This window comes from Lathamus discolor, chromosome 8 (genome assembly GCF_037157495.1).
Source record: "Lathamus discolor isolate bLatDis1 chromosome 8, bLatDis1.hap1, whole genome shotgun sequence".
Classification (NCBI taxonomy): domain Eukaryota; kingdom Metazoa; phylum Chordata; class Aves; order Psittaciformes; family Psittacidae; genus Lathamus; species Lathamus discolor.
The window spans coordinates 5,699,381-5,714,032 of record NC_088891.1 but is presented as its reverse complement, the minus strand read 5'-3'; the positions used below and the strand labels follow the sequence as shown (position 1 = coordinate 5,714,032).

Genomic DNA, 14,652 nt, shown 5'->3' with positions numbered 1-14,652 from the left:
GACTGCTAAAAACAGCCCAAGAGCAATGTGGGAAATGACAAGGAGGAAAATCCAGAGCTAGAGCATCGTAAGGGAAGCAGCGGAGTTGGAGTCAGAGATGCAGAAAGGAGAACAGGTGAGGGTCAGAAAGATTGAAAGGAGAGAGAGCAGCACTGGGAGAAGACATGAGAAATTAGATCAGAATCTAAAAGCACTCAGGAGAGCAGGGGAAAAGGCAGAAATTAGAACAGGAGCTAAGAGGAGAGCCGAAGAGGCAATAAAAACTCAAGGAGGAGAAAGAAAAACTGCGAGATGAAGAGAGGAGGACAGGGGAAAAAAAGGACAGGAGATAAATATGAGGCAACATAAAAGGGCCTTGACCTCCAGTTTGTAAAGATGACGTGATCTGTGGTGTGAAAGAAAAGAAATACTTTGCATTTTTTGAAATGGCCATGAAGAGAGGACCAGGCTACATCTCAGAAATCAATATCGCATTTTATGCCTGCTGCACCCTTCACGAAGAATCAAGACAACATTGATTCAAGTAAGTAATATTTCATTGAAAACTGATCTTTGATTGCATAGCTGCAAGGGACTGGCTCTGAGAGTCCCTCTGTGGCGCCTGTGCTGAACAGGTGTCATTTTGGGCTTGTGTTAGAAGTGATGTGGCTTCATTCCCGGTCCGCGGAACACGTGGAGAGCAGAGGACACGTCACTTTAGTCTTTGAGAGCAGATGATGCTGCATCAGAAGATCTGGCTTGCTCTCTAGGGTCATTACTCTGTCTGTTAGTGCGTGGTGAGCAGTCTGGAAGGTTTGCTTTGTGACTGTGTTCATTTCAAGCGGTTAAACGATTATTTTAAGATAATTAGAAAAGCCTGAGACTGATAGTTTAAACCTGCTTTCCTGATCAATTGTAGCAGTGTTAGAGCTGGTGTGCAGTCATGAGGCAAAGGACCGTCTCCCTTGGCTATAAGGCCAGGCTCTGCTAATGGTATTAACTGTTTCTGAGACTCTTTTCCCCCCGGTGTTTGAAAGTGTAAAACATCCCCTTGGTTTTATTTCCCTGCCCACTAATTCCCTTGGGAAAACAGTCACTGTTTATTTTGCTAGCAGATCTTGATGTGTTTCATCCTCCTCAGACCAGGAAGGGTGACAGTGAAGCAATTTATAGCAAGACCTGTGTTGGAATTCCCTTTTGGAAAATCACTTTCTTCTCTCAAGAAAATCAAAGCATGTGTGGGTGGGAGGATACATTGATGGGATGGGGGCAGAGAAGGTTTTTGAAAGTAAACCTCTATGCATCTCTTGGTCCACTCAGAGTATTTAGCCATTTGAATTATCCTAGAGCACTAATACTGTTTAGACTTCCCACTGAGCCATCTCACAGCCCGTTATGGGTGTCACACAACACAGAGACTCCGCAGGAGATGTTCTTCTCTCATTTTGCTTTCTTTGGAACAAATGGAGCCTCAGGCTTCCCACTTACAAATCCTAGGAGGCAATTTACCAACAGGGAAAACAGCATTGCAGGATTTTGCTGTCACAAAACGAAGCGGCTGGGGCCATCTCACTCAAGGCAAACTAGGAAATTCTGTTTCAAAAATGTCAAAATGTTTCCTTTCAATTGAAAACGCATAAACAAAATATTTCCACAACTTTTCAAACTGCTGTTGAGGAAACAAGGACTCTACACCCCATCTGAGGATGAAAGAACATGTTGAAACATAGACCTTGGCTCCATAAATCAGTTCTGTTAACTCAGTCCTCCATTGGTGCAGTACGTTGTTACTTCAGAACTATGACAACTGCAAAGTCATTTGAGAATTAATGGAAATAAAACCCAACTGAGAAGCTGATAGCTAGTTCCCAAGAGGTCTGTGAACCTGCTTTTGAGGATAAGCCTACATTCATGAGACTGTGATGCACCTACCAAAGCTGGTGTAATGGAAGATGTACACAGTCATGGCCTTTGTTAAAAACATCCACCCTTATTTTGGAAAGCTTTTTCAAATGCAGCACTCCAGCAAAAGTGAGGCAGTGTGTCAGTATGACTGAAATATGCTCCCAGGAGTTACTGGTAGTGAATCTGGACTCTCAGCATTTATCACCACGGTCAAGAGAGCAGTGTGATATAGGAAGATGTGATATTATGAATGAGACAGACTGTCTCTGAGTGAGGATAATGGTGACGGTTCACTGTAATTAGATGGCTTAGGAAAGCAAAGCTCTGTAATTTCAATGGGCAAAGGCTGCAAAGAGCTTCCAGTGGAGCAGTCCTGGAGTTCTCTTCTCTCAGTAGCCACTAGCAAACACTGAGGAAACCTGGCTTCTTAGCAACAGGGAATCCTGAATCACCATCTCTTCATGCCAAATTTTTGTTCCCCAAGCACAGAATATTCTAGGGCTTCGGGGTATTTTCCTGGTATTCAGTCAAAATGTGATTATTCAGATGTAGCAGCTAATGCACAACAAATGAGCTCAAATTCCACAGTAACACTGCATTAAAAACAGAACAAATGTAGTCATATCCAGGATATTATGGTTTTCTGACAAATATAACTTACTCCAGAACTTGAGGATTGTTCAGCCAGTAGAACTGGTAGCTTTCAAAAACGAATAGTAGTGTCAAGTCAGATCCTTTGAACATAGTTTCTAGGCAATGTCAAAAATTAATCTATAGTTATTGTTAAGCAATCAGCCCAAAAATCATTACAGACCTGTTTTGAAAACAAGTGAATGAGGAAGACACCTTGTAGTTTTAAAAGCAGTACAGATGACTTGTGGCCTAAGAAAATGCCGCATAAAATGATTCTGAATAGAAGTGTACATGCCTGTATGCATGCGTGTGTATACGTTAAAGAGACAAAAAAATTACCAGTGATTGCAAAATATGGTCAACAAATAATGGAGAAAAAATGCAATGGCCATTTGTCATGAATATAAGCTACTGCTGAAAAGTGTTCATCATATTTCTGCCTTCCCTAAGCCTAATACAAATGTGGAGAAAGTGGCATGACCCATTGAGCTGACATTAAAAGCTTTAAGTTGAATTACATTGGCAGAAACCTTCAAAAATTGTCTTGGATGAGAAAAAAATTCATGACAGAGCATAACAGATGTATGAAATTAAGAGCGTTTAGGAAACATTATCTTTGCTCTATGATGGGAAATGTTTCTAATTGCACTCACAGGGTGCATTTAAGATGTGTTTTTATTTAAGAAATGTTTTTTATGATCTGTAACGGATTTTCTGCAGAAATATATAGGCACAAGAATAAAATGCGTATTAAGATACATGTTTTTTGCAACAATCAACTCATCTATTTTCATTGTTCAATGAAACAAACTGTAAAGGCAAAATTATTGAATCTATAAGAGTAGGATAAAAAGAAGGACTCTTATTGGATAACAAGGAACCTGTACCATACTGATGGATGTAATACTCCAGTGCTCATGGGTGGTCTTACCTCTCATATCACAATTAGACTATGAGGGTTTCCCACTGTATACACACCTTACTGTATGTTGAATGTTACTGCTGTTCTTTTCGTGGCTACTTAGTACTAATTAAACCTAGTCATTGAGATGCAACAGGAAATACTATATGTGGATTTCAGCATTATTATTAATGTCTGCGCTGAGAGGCTTTCCCAGCCAGAATTCAATGTTCAAAATCCTCTTCACACAGTGAAAACTATATAAAAATGCAATGGAACTTCTTTTCTTGCATATTGCAGAATCTCAATTAGTTCCTGCTGTGTCATAGACTCCCATAGATTTAATATATATTGAATCGGATTTGAATATGAGGTATCTTCTAAAATTACACTTTCCTTTTGTCTTTACCAAGAGGCTCATAACTGGAGTTTTCCTAATGAATAAATACAATGTTCAAGGCTTTTTTACTGCTTTAAATGGGAGTTGTCAGTTCAAGGCCAAATAAGACTGTCCAATCAATGCTGTAGACTTGCAGCATTGAGTCTAATGTTACCGGTTTCTTTTCACTGCATACTTTACCTGATTTCCATTGTGATGGGACTTCTCTGCTTTTTTCCACACAAAGGGAAAAGTTCATACTTACAGACGCACATAATAACCCAAACATTACAAGGAATCTGTCCAAAGTGGAATATAGATGGAGCAATTAATTCCCTTTGTCTCTAGAGGGGATTAGAATCAAAGTGATGAATTTATTTTATTTGGACATTCTGCGTTTCCAGAATGTTTACTATTTCAAACCATAATCTCCGAGACTTGCACGGGCCATGTTTCTAACTCTCCTCTCATTGGCTTCTGTAGAAGACAACACACTTGGAACTAGACATATTTCTGGTCTGAGCTGGTACATTTGGGTCTAAGCTCCTATGCATCTCATCCAGACTGATTATTTTTTTCTCATTTGACAGGTCTTTTCAAGCACAGCTTTTACATTCTATGTTAAATTTCTTTGCTCTGTCTCAAAATGTACAGAATCAGAGAATCATGGAATCATTTAGGTTGGAAAAGACCTGTAAGATCATCAAGTTCAACCATTACCCCAGCACTGCCAAGTCCACCACTAGCATATGTCCCTAAACAGCACATCCACATGTCTTTTAAATACCTCCAGGGATGGTGACTCAAGCACTGCACTGTCCAAGCTTGTCCCAATACTTGACAACCCTTACAGTGAAGAATTTTTTCCTCATATCCAAACCTTCCCTGGTGTAACTTGGGGCCATTTCCTCTTGTCGTATTTATTGTTACTTGGGCGAAGAGACTGATCCCCACCTCATTACAATCTACTTTCAGGTCGTTGTACAGAGTGATAAGGTCTCTCCTGAGCCTCCTTTTCTGCAGTCCAAACAACCCCAGTTCCCTCAGCCACTCCTCATAAGATGTGCTCCAGAACTCTTGTGCTCCATGTGCTCTTCTTTGGACATGCTCCAGCACCTCAGTCAATATAGTCAACTATTTGAGAGGTCACCTGTTTGTACACAGAACTGGATGTTTGCACATGGGACTAAGGCTGCAAGTGATCTACTGAGTACTGGAATTTGATATAATTTATTGAAATTGCTTTTTGGGAAAAAGATACTGACACTTTCTACTTGCATATCACTCTGCATATTGAAAATGTTCTGTGAACATGTCTCTGTTGTCTGCTCTTGGTGTGCAGCATTCCTGCCTTAGAAGTGGAAAAAATCTAGACCACAGTGATATTCTGATGACCTCATAGATTTACTCCACACCACAGATCATGAATCAGGACTTACAGCTGTAAAAGCCATGTCAATCCATTTAAACTAAATATACAAAACCACTTTGCATCTGCTAGCCTTAGATGGAAATAGAATAAAGTATTTCTTTGTGTTATGTACAAGAAAATAAAATGTTTACTAATATCAGAACTCATTCAGCCTGTTAATAGCAAAAACTGACAAGATCTGGATGATTATCTCTGACATAAATTTGAGCAGGGAAAGGATTTGTTGCAATGGAAACTCATGCTAATGGAATAAAAATGACCCAAGTTGTCTGACGGACGTCAAACTCAGTGGAGTTCAGGATGACTTAGAAACATTCAGTCTGCATCAGAGAAAACAAATTGGCTGAATGAAATAACCTCTCATTTGGTTATACATTGTCACCAGCAGTAAAACTGAATAAATAAAAGAATACAAAAACACTTTCCCAAATTTCTCCAAATGAAATCATCCAACTATGTAAGCATGTTTCAGGTTCATTGCTTATACTCAGAAAGGGGAAAAATATCAGTAAAAAAAGTTATATGAATTAACTCAGAATTACAATTATTCTATTGCAGTTGCATAACCTACACTATAAAGTTCGTGTTTTGATTTCTTTCCTGGAGAATGTCCCCTGGTAAAAAGAATATGCAATGGGTAAATAACTCACCAAATACTGTATATGTAGAAGACAAGGAAGACAAACATTCTTCGGAGTGCAAAATTCATTTCAAATACAGTAATAGAGAGGAACTGGCAAATAAAAACTTAGAAAACTGAGACCACAAGTTAAACAGAGAAAAGGCTGCTAGGTAGGAACAGAGATCTGATTGCTAATCGTATCAAACAACACACATAGCTCTGAGCTGAGCCATGAGGAGCTGTCAGGAAAAACTGAGGGAGAGTGCAAGTCGTGGGCCAGAAAAAATCATCCTGGAGTATTGCAAATGGCCCAGAGGGTGTAGGTTGGGGAACACGGGATTAGTTTAGGGCTTAATGGCTTTGTGAAGGCTACATGTGCAGTTAATGCATTAGACCCATGAGATCCAGGCCCAGATTTTCCTTTTATTAATACTTGAACAAGAATTGCTTTGTATTTAAAATGATTTAAGAGCATAGTTTTTCAAAATGAATACTAATTTCAAAATTAGAAATGAAAAAGGCAGGACTGATTATTTTCAATGAATTAGTTTTACCTTTGAAACAGTGAAATCAGGTAACCTGCTGGAAAACATAATTATGTAGTATAGTTATATATATTATATATACATTAGGGCAAACATTCATTTTGCCCTGATAAAGCATGAATGAATCAGTGTGCCAGCATGCAGCAAATGAAATCCTTCTCATTCTTTGAAAAAAATCCCTTTCAAAGTTGTTATTTCAATAAGCCATTAATTCCTGGGTTAGCCCATGTGTTGAAGTGCCAAAAGCCACATTGAAAAGGATTATATATTTCATTCAAAACAAATAAAATTAGCAAAAAAAAAAAAAAAAAAGAGAGAAAAAAAAGAACCTTACCCTTAGCCTGAAGAAATCCTTATAGCACTCATTTGGAATTCCTGTAGTTAAAAGATACTCATTAATGGTTTTTATCCAACGTTGTATTTTAGAAGCCAGTAGACAAAAACACTGAATACGTTTCTATCATGCACTTCAGTGGGTTCAGAAAACTCACTGGGCATAAGAAGAATCCTTCTAAAACTTTTATTCACACCAAACCTTATGGTGTGCATTTAGTGCTAGAAATGAACACAGAGATTGAGGAGATTCTCTGGTCCCCTGCAAGTGTCATTAGCCTTGTTGTGTTGCTGGAAACTGAGGCACAAAGACAAGAGGCTGTGTGGGGGCAACAAGAGAGCCACAGTTTCAAGAGCAAAGCCATTTCACTCCCAGCACGTATAATTGAAGCCTACTTATCCATCAGATTCAGCCGGATTCTCCCTTGCCATGCAGTCTTGATCGCTTCTGGAGCAAACACCAAGGACCTCAGATTTCTGGAGAAGAGTCTCACACTACAAGTAAAGAGATACTGTGTTTTAATTCAGCATGCAAACAAGCACCAACCACTGAAGCTAACAGTTCAGTGAATTATGAACCATCTATTTTTCTCAGCATTTTTGTATTACTGAAATGTAGAGATAGTTTTTTAACTGTTTCCCCAGATTACACACACATGTTTGACACCGGTAGTGCAGTACGTTACTTAGTATGTCTCCCTTTAAAACACAAAGTACTCACCTCCTGCAGAGAAGTCTCCCATCGCTCCTGGGGAGCTGGCAGCAAATAGAACCAAAAAATTTCAGGGTTCATTAAGCACACAAGCATTCTGGCAAAATCAAAGATCACCCTGGAACCCCCTTGAACATATTATAGTTACCATTAAAATCATCATCATAGTATTTGAGGTTAGTAAAACATATTGCTTAGGCTATAAAACATTCTAAACTAGTATCCCAAATGTCTTGCCTCAAGCAAGCACTTAAATTAAAGTTTCAGACAGCTGGCACTGGAATCAAAATAACAGTTTTACACAAAGAGATTGGATAAACATGATTATTGTTTTCATAATTTATTTTGTCAATGTGCAGTATTGTGCTTTGATCCATCCATTGTACTTGGGCATGATTTCTTCCACTTTTCAACAGGTAACTATATTTCACTGTGGGGTTTTGTTTTCCAGAAAGCAATCCTAATTGATCTGCTGCTCTTGAATAATCTAATCCCTAATTAGTTGAGTCTGAGCACTGAGAAAGGCAGCATTGTGTGCTGTCATTAATTTCCATAATCTGGAATTTTTGTTTACTTGCCGCATAAAATCTTTGGGTTTTCACCCAAACGTAACAGTATCACTATGTAGAGGATGGAAAAAGGGACAGTTTTCTGGATCTTTGGTACAGAATAATTGCAGCAGTTACAAAGTCTTAATTACCACTAAACCCATTTCCTATTTACCTTGAGTAACAGCTTTAAGAAGATGTTATTGCTGCATTTATTCCAGTTCAGCTGCTCCCTGCCTTTTTGGTGCTGTGAAGACGATATGCTCACCTTTAAGTATCTCTTTAGTCCAGATCCTCTCAAACTAGAGGCATGTTGAAACATATAAAGAGCCAGAAATCTACTGCAGCAATCTCTTAAGCAAACACACATTTTCAGAGGCAAATCCCAGATGATTTTACATTTAATGCCTTCTTCCAAAGCCAAAATGTGGCTTCTTCAACAAATCTCGAAAAGGTTTCTGCACTGTTTTACACAGGTGTTTAACCAACAGAAGATCTTCCCCAGAATGCAAACCTTCATCCAGTGTTGACACACACAATTAGAAAAGAACCAGGGTTAAAAGAAAATCCTGCTTCGCAGGCACAGGAAGGTGTTTGGACACTGATGGAGAGTGAAACAGCACTCTCATAGCTCATGTTTTCTTTCCTTTTGTAGCCATTTCTTATAGAAGCATTTTTATAGGTTAAAAAATATCTGATTTTAGTAAACACTTTTCTTGCAGGCCCCTTTGAATATCATCAGTACAGATCTTTCACTTAAATGGGAAATTTTACTATAACATCAACAGGAGCTGGGCTTTCCTGCCTCAGTTTACACAACTGCAAGTTGCAGATACATAAATATGCTTCATTTGTACAGCATTCATCTGTTTCAAAGGGATGTTATAGAGCTTGTCAGGACTTACAAATGACTTTGAGTTGTTTTGTCAAAAGTGTTTCATGGGCAAAATGCAGCTCTCTTGCAAATATAAATTAGGAATTACCCTCATTGAATTTAGTGTGATCAGTATAAATTTATTGCGCATATGGGACCGAGATCAAAACTCGTCTCTGTTTACGCAAGCTAATTGCATGGGTTTTGCTAGCGTGAAAAATGGTCAGTGGTTCTCACATTTGTGAAAAAGATTTATCAAGCCAACACAGACCAAACAGGTGCTGTTCAAGATTGCCCTTTGCTTTCCACACCTGCAGTAAAATGACCTTTTCTTCTCTGATGGGAAGTCCACATGGATATATGACCACCAGGACACCAAAAAGTATAACCAACCTTTCTGCTCCGGAAGGCAACACATTAGCCATCACCCATTGCCTTAAACAGACCTTGAATGGACTCTGATCTCCAGAGGTCAGTGTGTTAAGACATTGCAACAATGCACGGAAAATTTTGGACACAGATCAATGGAAGAATGAGATGTTGAAAATCTAAGAAAATTGCTTATAGTGACATTCAGCCCTTTCCTTTCCTTCCTTGGACATGTCTCTGTTGCTTTTAATTAAGCTCTCAGATTCATAGCTTGGAGAACTTTAATAACTGCAGAAAGTGCTTGCAAGGCAAATTTTTCACTTCTAAGAAAGATCCTTGGAAAAAATGTTACCTTCTAATTTATAGGTAAACTTAACCTGATTTTACCTTTACTGTAATATATTGCATGGCCATTTGTGAGCAACGGACCGATGACATAAAAGATTTTAACTTTTAATAAATGGTGAAAACGTTGGATCGCACACCTCCACCACACCGTAAGCATAGTGCCTGCTGATGAATTAATCTAATTAACAAAGGTGAAGGTTTATAATTGGGGTTAACTAGAATTTAACTGGTCATTGTTCATACCCCCCGTTGCATTGTCCCCTAAGTAACTCACTCTGGTAGCCCTCCATGGTCCTTCGACCCCAGTATCAAACTCAGGGATCAACCAGCTTCAAGGAAAAGTAGATACAATCATATTTCCAAGACTGCAATAACAGCAGAACTTAATGGTGTGATATTTTTATACTGTTTGGTAAAGAGACCCTATTTTTTCTTACTCATAAGCCCAGAGTATTTTTAAATAGTTCAAGTCCCTGTAGTACTTCACAGTTTGCAGTGCAGTTTAAAAAGTAATACATCTTTTCTTAGATGTACCCCAGATTCTGCCTTTTAATAGACATGATAATGAGATTCTGTGTCTTCATTTCCCAGTGTGCAGAAGGCTCAAATAAATCTTTGATTGTTCACAACCCTGGAGAAGGCTCCCAAGCCCAGGAATGTAATGATGTTTCTCTAAACAATCATTGCTAATGAAATTTAAGTGTATTTAAAATATATAGATGCACATGTGTATATATATTAGTACTATCAGAATTGTGTTTTATTCATTTTGCTTTGTAAATTTGAGTCTGATTGCAGTAAAAGTAACTCTCAAGAGATTCATTTCTAAGAGAAGGAAGGTCCTGAGTTATTTCTCTGACCTGCAAGACACACATTGAGCTTCTGATTTTGAGTGAACTCCCTCTAATAAGGAAATTGAGGGATGCTTAAAAGAGCCATTCAGCGACTTCTTCATAAGATTAGGGACCATGTCCCCAGACCACTGCTGAAAGCGTCATGCAGCTGACTGCAGTCAAACTGTTATAACAACTTTGAAAGAGCAGGGTGTCCAAGTAACTCAAAAGAACATTAAAGAGCAAAAGAGAGGGAGCAGAGGGATGGGTAATAAAGGGCTAGGAAGGGGGTGCTTCAGAATGAAAACGGTGAGGTTTCTAACAGTTTTCATTATCTGAGCATTAGTTTAACCTTCTTTTGATAATGAGACTTGATCAGAAAATGCTTCCATACCACCATCCTTTTCAAAGTTTATATGTAAAATGCCTCTTAGGCTGATACCTCTCTCTGTGTCCATGCTACTAGCCATCACTATGTGCAGAGTTCCTGGCACCCCATAGCTGATGAGACTGCTAATTGGAATTCTTTCACAGCAAAAGCATGGAGAAGCCAAAACACTTAATCATCAGCCTTACAGACCAGAGACCTAAGACAATAAGGAGATATGGCACTCAAACCTAAGTTGCAGCAGCTAGGATTAGCTTGGTGGCTCATTATAAAATCCAAACTTGGCAAGGTTCAGTGAAATGTTACTCAATATCCGTCAAATGCACAAATAAACCTGGGCCTGGCTATACGTGCTCTAGGCACCTCTAAACCTCTTTGTCAAAAGAAATGAAATACTGTGGTTTTCTTTGGCTACCATGAGACTTATGGGTAACTGCATTCCAAGATAAAACCCATAGGGAGCCTTGTTATAGGAAGTTAAACAGCCATCAGCATTCACCTGTTGAGTCGTCATGCTGCATACTTTGATGCAGATTGCTGAATAACATTATCGATGTTCAGCAAAGACACACATAACATACTTGTCCCCAGGAAAAAAATGCTAATGACTTACACCCTCTGTAGCTGTTAAATTGGTTTTAAAGGTAACCCAGCTTGAATGGCATCACTTTATTTCAGGACTCAAATTCGTTGACAAAACTTCTAGTTTATTTCCATTCCTTTTATATTCGTATGTACCCCAGCCATTTTAAGGAAACAAATGATCGTGCCCATTCCTAATTTTTACCAAAACCTGACACTCTTCAGAAATTCTGCAGGAAAAGCATTTTGATTGTAATGTTCCTCCTGACATGAAGAAGGCTGATAGGACTTTGGATATCACTGACTTCTAAAGGTTATATCAGAGAGGTTTACATAAGATAGCAACTTGCAAAGCCATAGTGAAGATAGAAATTTCATTCCCAGACAGGAGAACCCCTTGAGTATGAAGGATGGAAGAAAAAAGTGATAGGAGAGCTGCCACAGCCTTCTCTCCCCCTGAGATCATTCCCTGATCTGAAAAGAATTCCCTCTGCCCCACAGATTTTATATGATAGCATCAATATTCTCTCATTAATAATTTTCTCTAAGAAAACAGAAAAACATTAATTATTTCTGCCTGACTGCAGGATGTAGTGCTGAGCTGCTGGTGCTTGGTTCTCATGTGAAAAATAGAGAACTAGACTCTTAGTGGTGGCAAGTGAGGATTACCCCACTGCCTGTGTTACACTTCACCTATGAGGAGGTTGTGTTTGGCCCACAGAGCAATCCTTTGGATAATTTTAGCATAAATCGTGTCTCCTACTTAAACAGTGGCAGACATCACAGGAGAAACTGTTATCTTCTAAAGCCAAGATTCAATAGGATCAAGCGGATGTTGATTTTATAACAAAACTTGATAAAGAAAATTGAAGTTACCTATTAACTGGAACATTTAATGATGACACAATGATGCATGCCTATATCTTGGAGGAGGTTTCTCTCAATTCTCAATTTCTTTCTTCTGCATATGGCCTGAAAGTAAATCAGAGAAAGGCAATCAAAAAGAGAAGGGAAGTAAAAATAGGAGAAAAAAAACCCAAACCCAACATAGAAAGAATACATGCCCTCAAAGCCATTCGATTCTTGGAGTGGTGCCGGATAATCAAAAAAGCTGTGGCTGACTATTGTTTACAAAGCCAAGATGGCCTGAGAGTTTTGAACTCGGGTAGACCAAGACAGCAAAGACCTGGTCCTATCCGGCAAAAGGCTGCATCCGCTTTTTAATTAACAGCATATTCCTGCCTTGGTTCAGTTTCTATGGATGGAAAGGTGTTTCCCAAGGAAATCAGAGTAAGGATAGAATAAGGAAAGAGGGAAAAGAAGAAAAGGGGGAGGCAGGGGGACGGTGAGTTCAGGAGGGCAATGAGGCGGGGGTTAACAACGCTGCTTAAGATCAAGGGCTGAAGTGCTGAGATGCTGCCAGACTTGAAAACTTTAATTTACTGTCACTGTTAGCCCCCTTTGAGGTTTATGGTGGTATTTATACACACAGCATCAATCACATGAAACAAGGAGGGGATTTATAGTTTGTTTTAAAGACTGTAAATGCAATGTAATGCAAATAGCATGCCTCATGGGCATTTACATTTAATGGGAAAATTACAGATGCAAAAGATTGGTAGAACAAATTTTAAATTGACTTTATTACATCTAGTGCTTTTCAGAGAATACTATTAAAAAAAAAACCCAACATGAGGAGATATGGTAATGGAGTTCTACACTGTAGCTTGACAGCTTAAATTCCACTTAACTGACTTTGCTTGCATCTTTCTGTTTACATTACTTCTTCCAATAAGTTTGGCTGGCAAAATCTCTGGATCATAAACTGATTAGAAGCTTTGATTCTGTTTTGTTTCCTTTTTGGGGTTGGAATATGTAATGTGTAAAGCTGATTGTATCTCGATAACTGTTTTTAACTAAGGTTCATCATCAGAATTGCTTAATCTAGACACAGTCAGGAATAGCTCTTCAAATCTATTACCGCCTTAATATGTGACGATACAAGCATCCTCCTTAATTTGTATAATCTTCCTGTATCTCCCCTTTATCTCTATAGATACAATAGAAAAAGATGGCTGCCATACCTTGGTCACTGGTGGAGTGTGCATTCAGAACTAATCACAGCTATTTGCAGAAAGCCCATTCTTTCTCAAAATAGCTCTATTTCCCAGTATTCCCCTGTGGCTAAGAACACTTCTTCTGGAATGAGGATTGTTTGCTGTTGGGGTTGGAGGTTGTTATCATCAGTTGTTGACTTATGGTAGATCCATCTGAAAGGTGTTGGTGGGCCTCAAACTCACCTTCAGCAGACCAGATGAAGCCCTGGTTCAAACAGGTGCAAACTCTACTTGCTTCAGGGAAGCTGTACCCAATTACACAAGGGCTGATTTGTTTTTAACACCCTATAATGATTGCTGTATTACCCTCCCATTCAGGCCTCAAACGAGGAAAGAATTTTAGGTGTTTTTTAAGCCCATTCCTATTAAGTGAAGTACACATGTTAGGTTTTAGTCTGTTTTAAAGCTGCAGCCTCTCTACGTGCAGAGACCTGCATTTATCTGTCAGGAGTCTTTCGCCCTTTGTTTCTTCAGATTTCCAAATCTTTACTATTACCTAACATACCATCCTTAAAAAGCTTTTCCAGCCCTGCTCAACATACTGTATTTTAGCCAGAGTATAAGCAAATGAGGATTTAACCTTCGAAGAACATAAAGCACCTACGTGGGTCAAAGATTACTAGAGCTTAGCTTATTAGGATTGTGTCTTTCCAAGATTTCAAGCAGAACCTCCCTGAAATGCCATCCTCTTTGTTTCTATTCATCACTATACATACACATACATCCTTGAGATATCCTTTAAGCTTTTTATCACCAAAAAGCAATGATTATTGAAGAAGATGATTTGGCATTCATTAGCAATTCAGCTAATTCAACTAAGCTCAGTGGGATAGTTCTGATCTACAGATACCCCTCCAGAACTTTCTTCTGTGTCCCTATTTTCAGCTTCTGTAGGTATCCCCTTCATCTAAATAGTGATACCTTAAAGTAGACTAATAACAAACTATGTGGCATCTCAGTGCATTTATTAGTGAGGAATTGAGTCAGACTCATGTTTATTCTTTGTACAGTTCTGAAAGTTATATTCTCCAGGTGGTGTTGCCCATAACAAATACAAAATGGCAGAGAGCAGTCTATATTAACATTTGAGCTAATACAAACATGCACTGTTTAAGCAATTCACCTGAGATTGAGTGCCTTGCTGTTGTGACT

General features: G+C 38.7%; 1 long non-coding RNA gene across 1 annotated transcript; it reads right to left on the bottom strand.

Annotated features, from left to right (window-relative positions):
• Window positions 1-7,140: 7,140 nt before the first annotated feature.
• LOC136019106 (uncharacterized) lies at window positions 7,141-13,643 on the bottom strand. The gene is made up of 4 exons (XR_010614746.1): window positions 13,468-13,643; window positions 12,260-12,355; window positions 7,451-7,485; window positions 7,141-7,224 (listed from the first exon to the last, which is right to left on the bottom strand). It is a non-coding gene; the product is annotated as an uncharacterized LOC136019106 (long non-coding RNA).
• Between the last annotated feature and the right edge of the window lie 1,009 nt (window positions 13,644-14,652).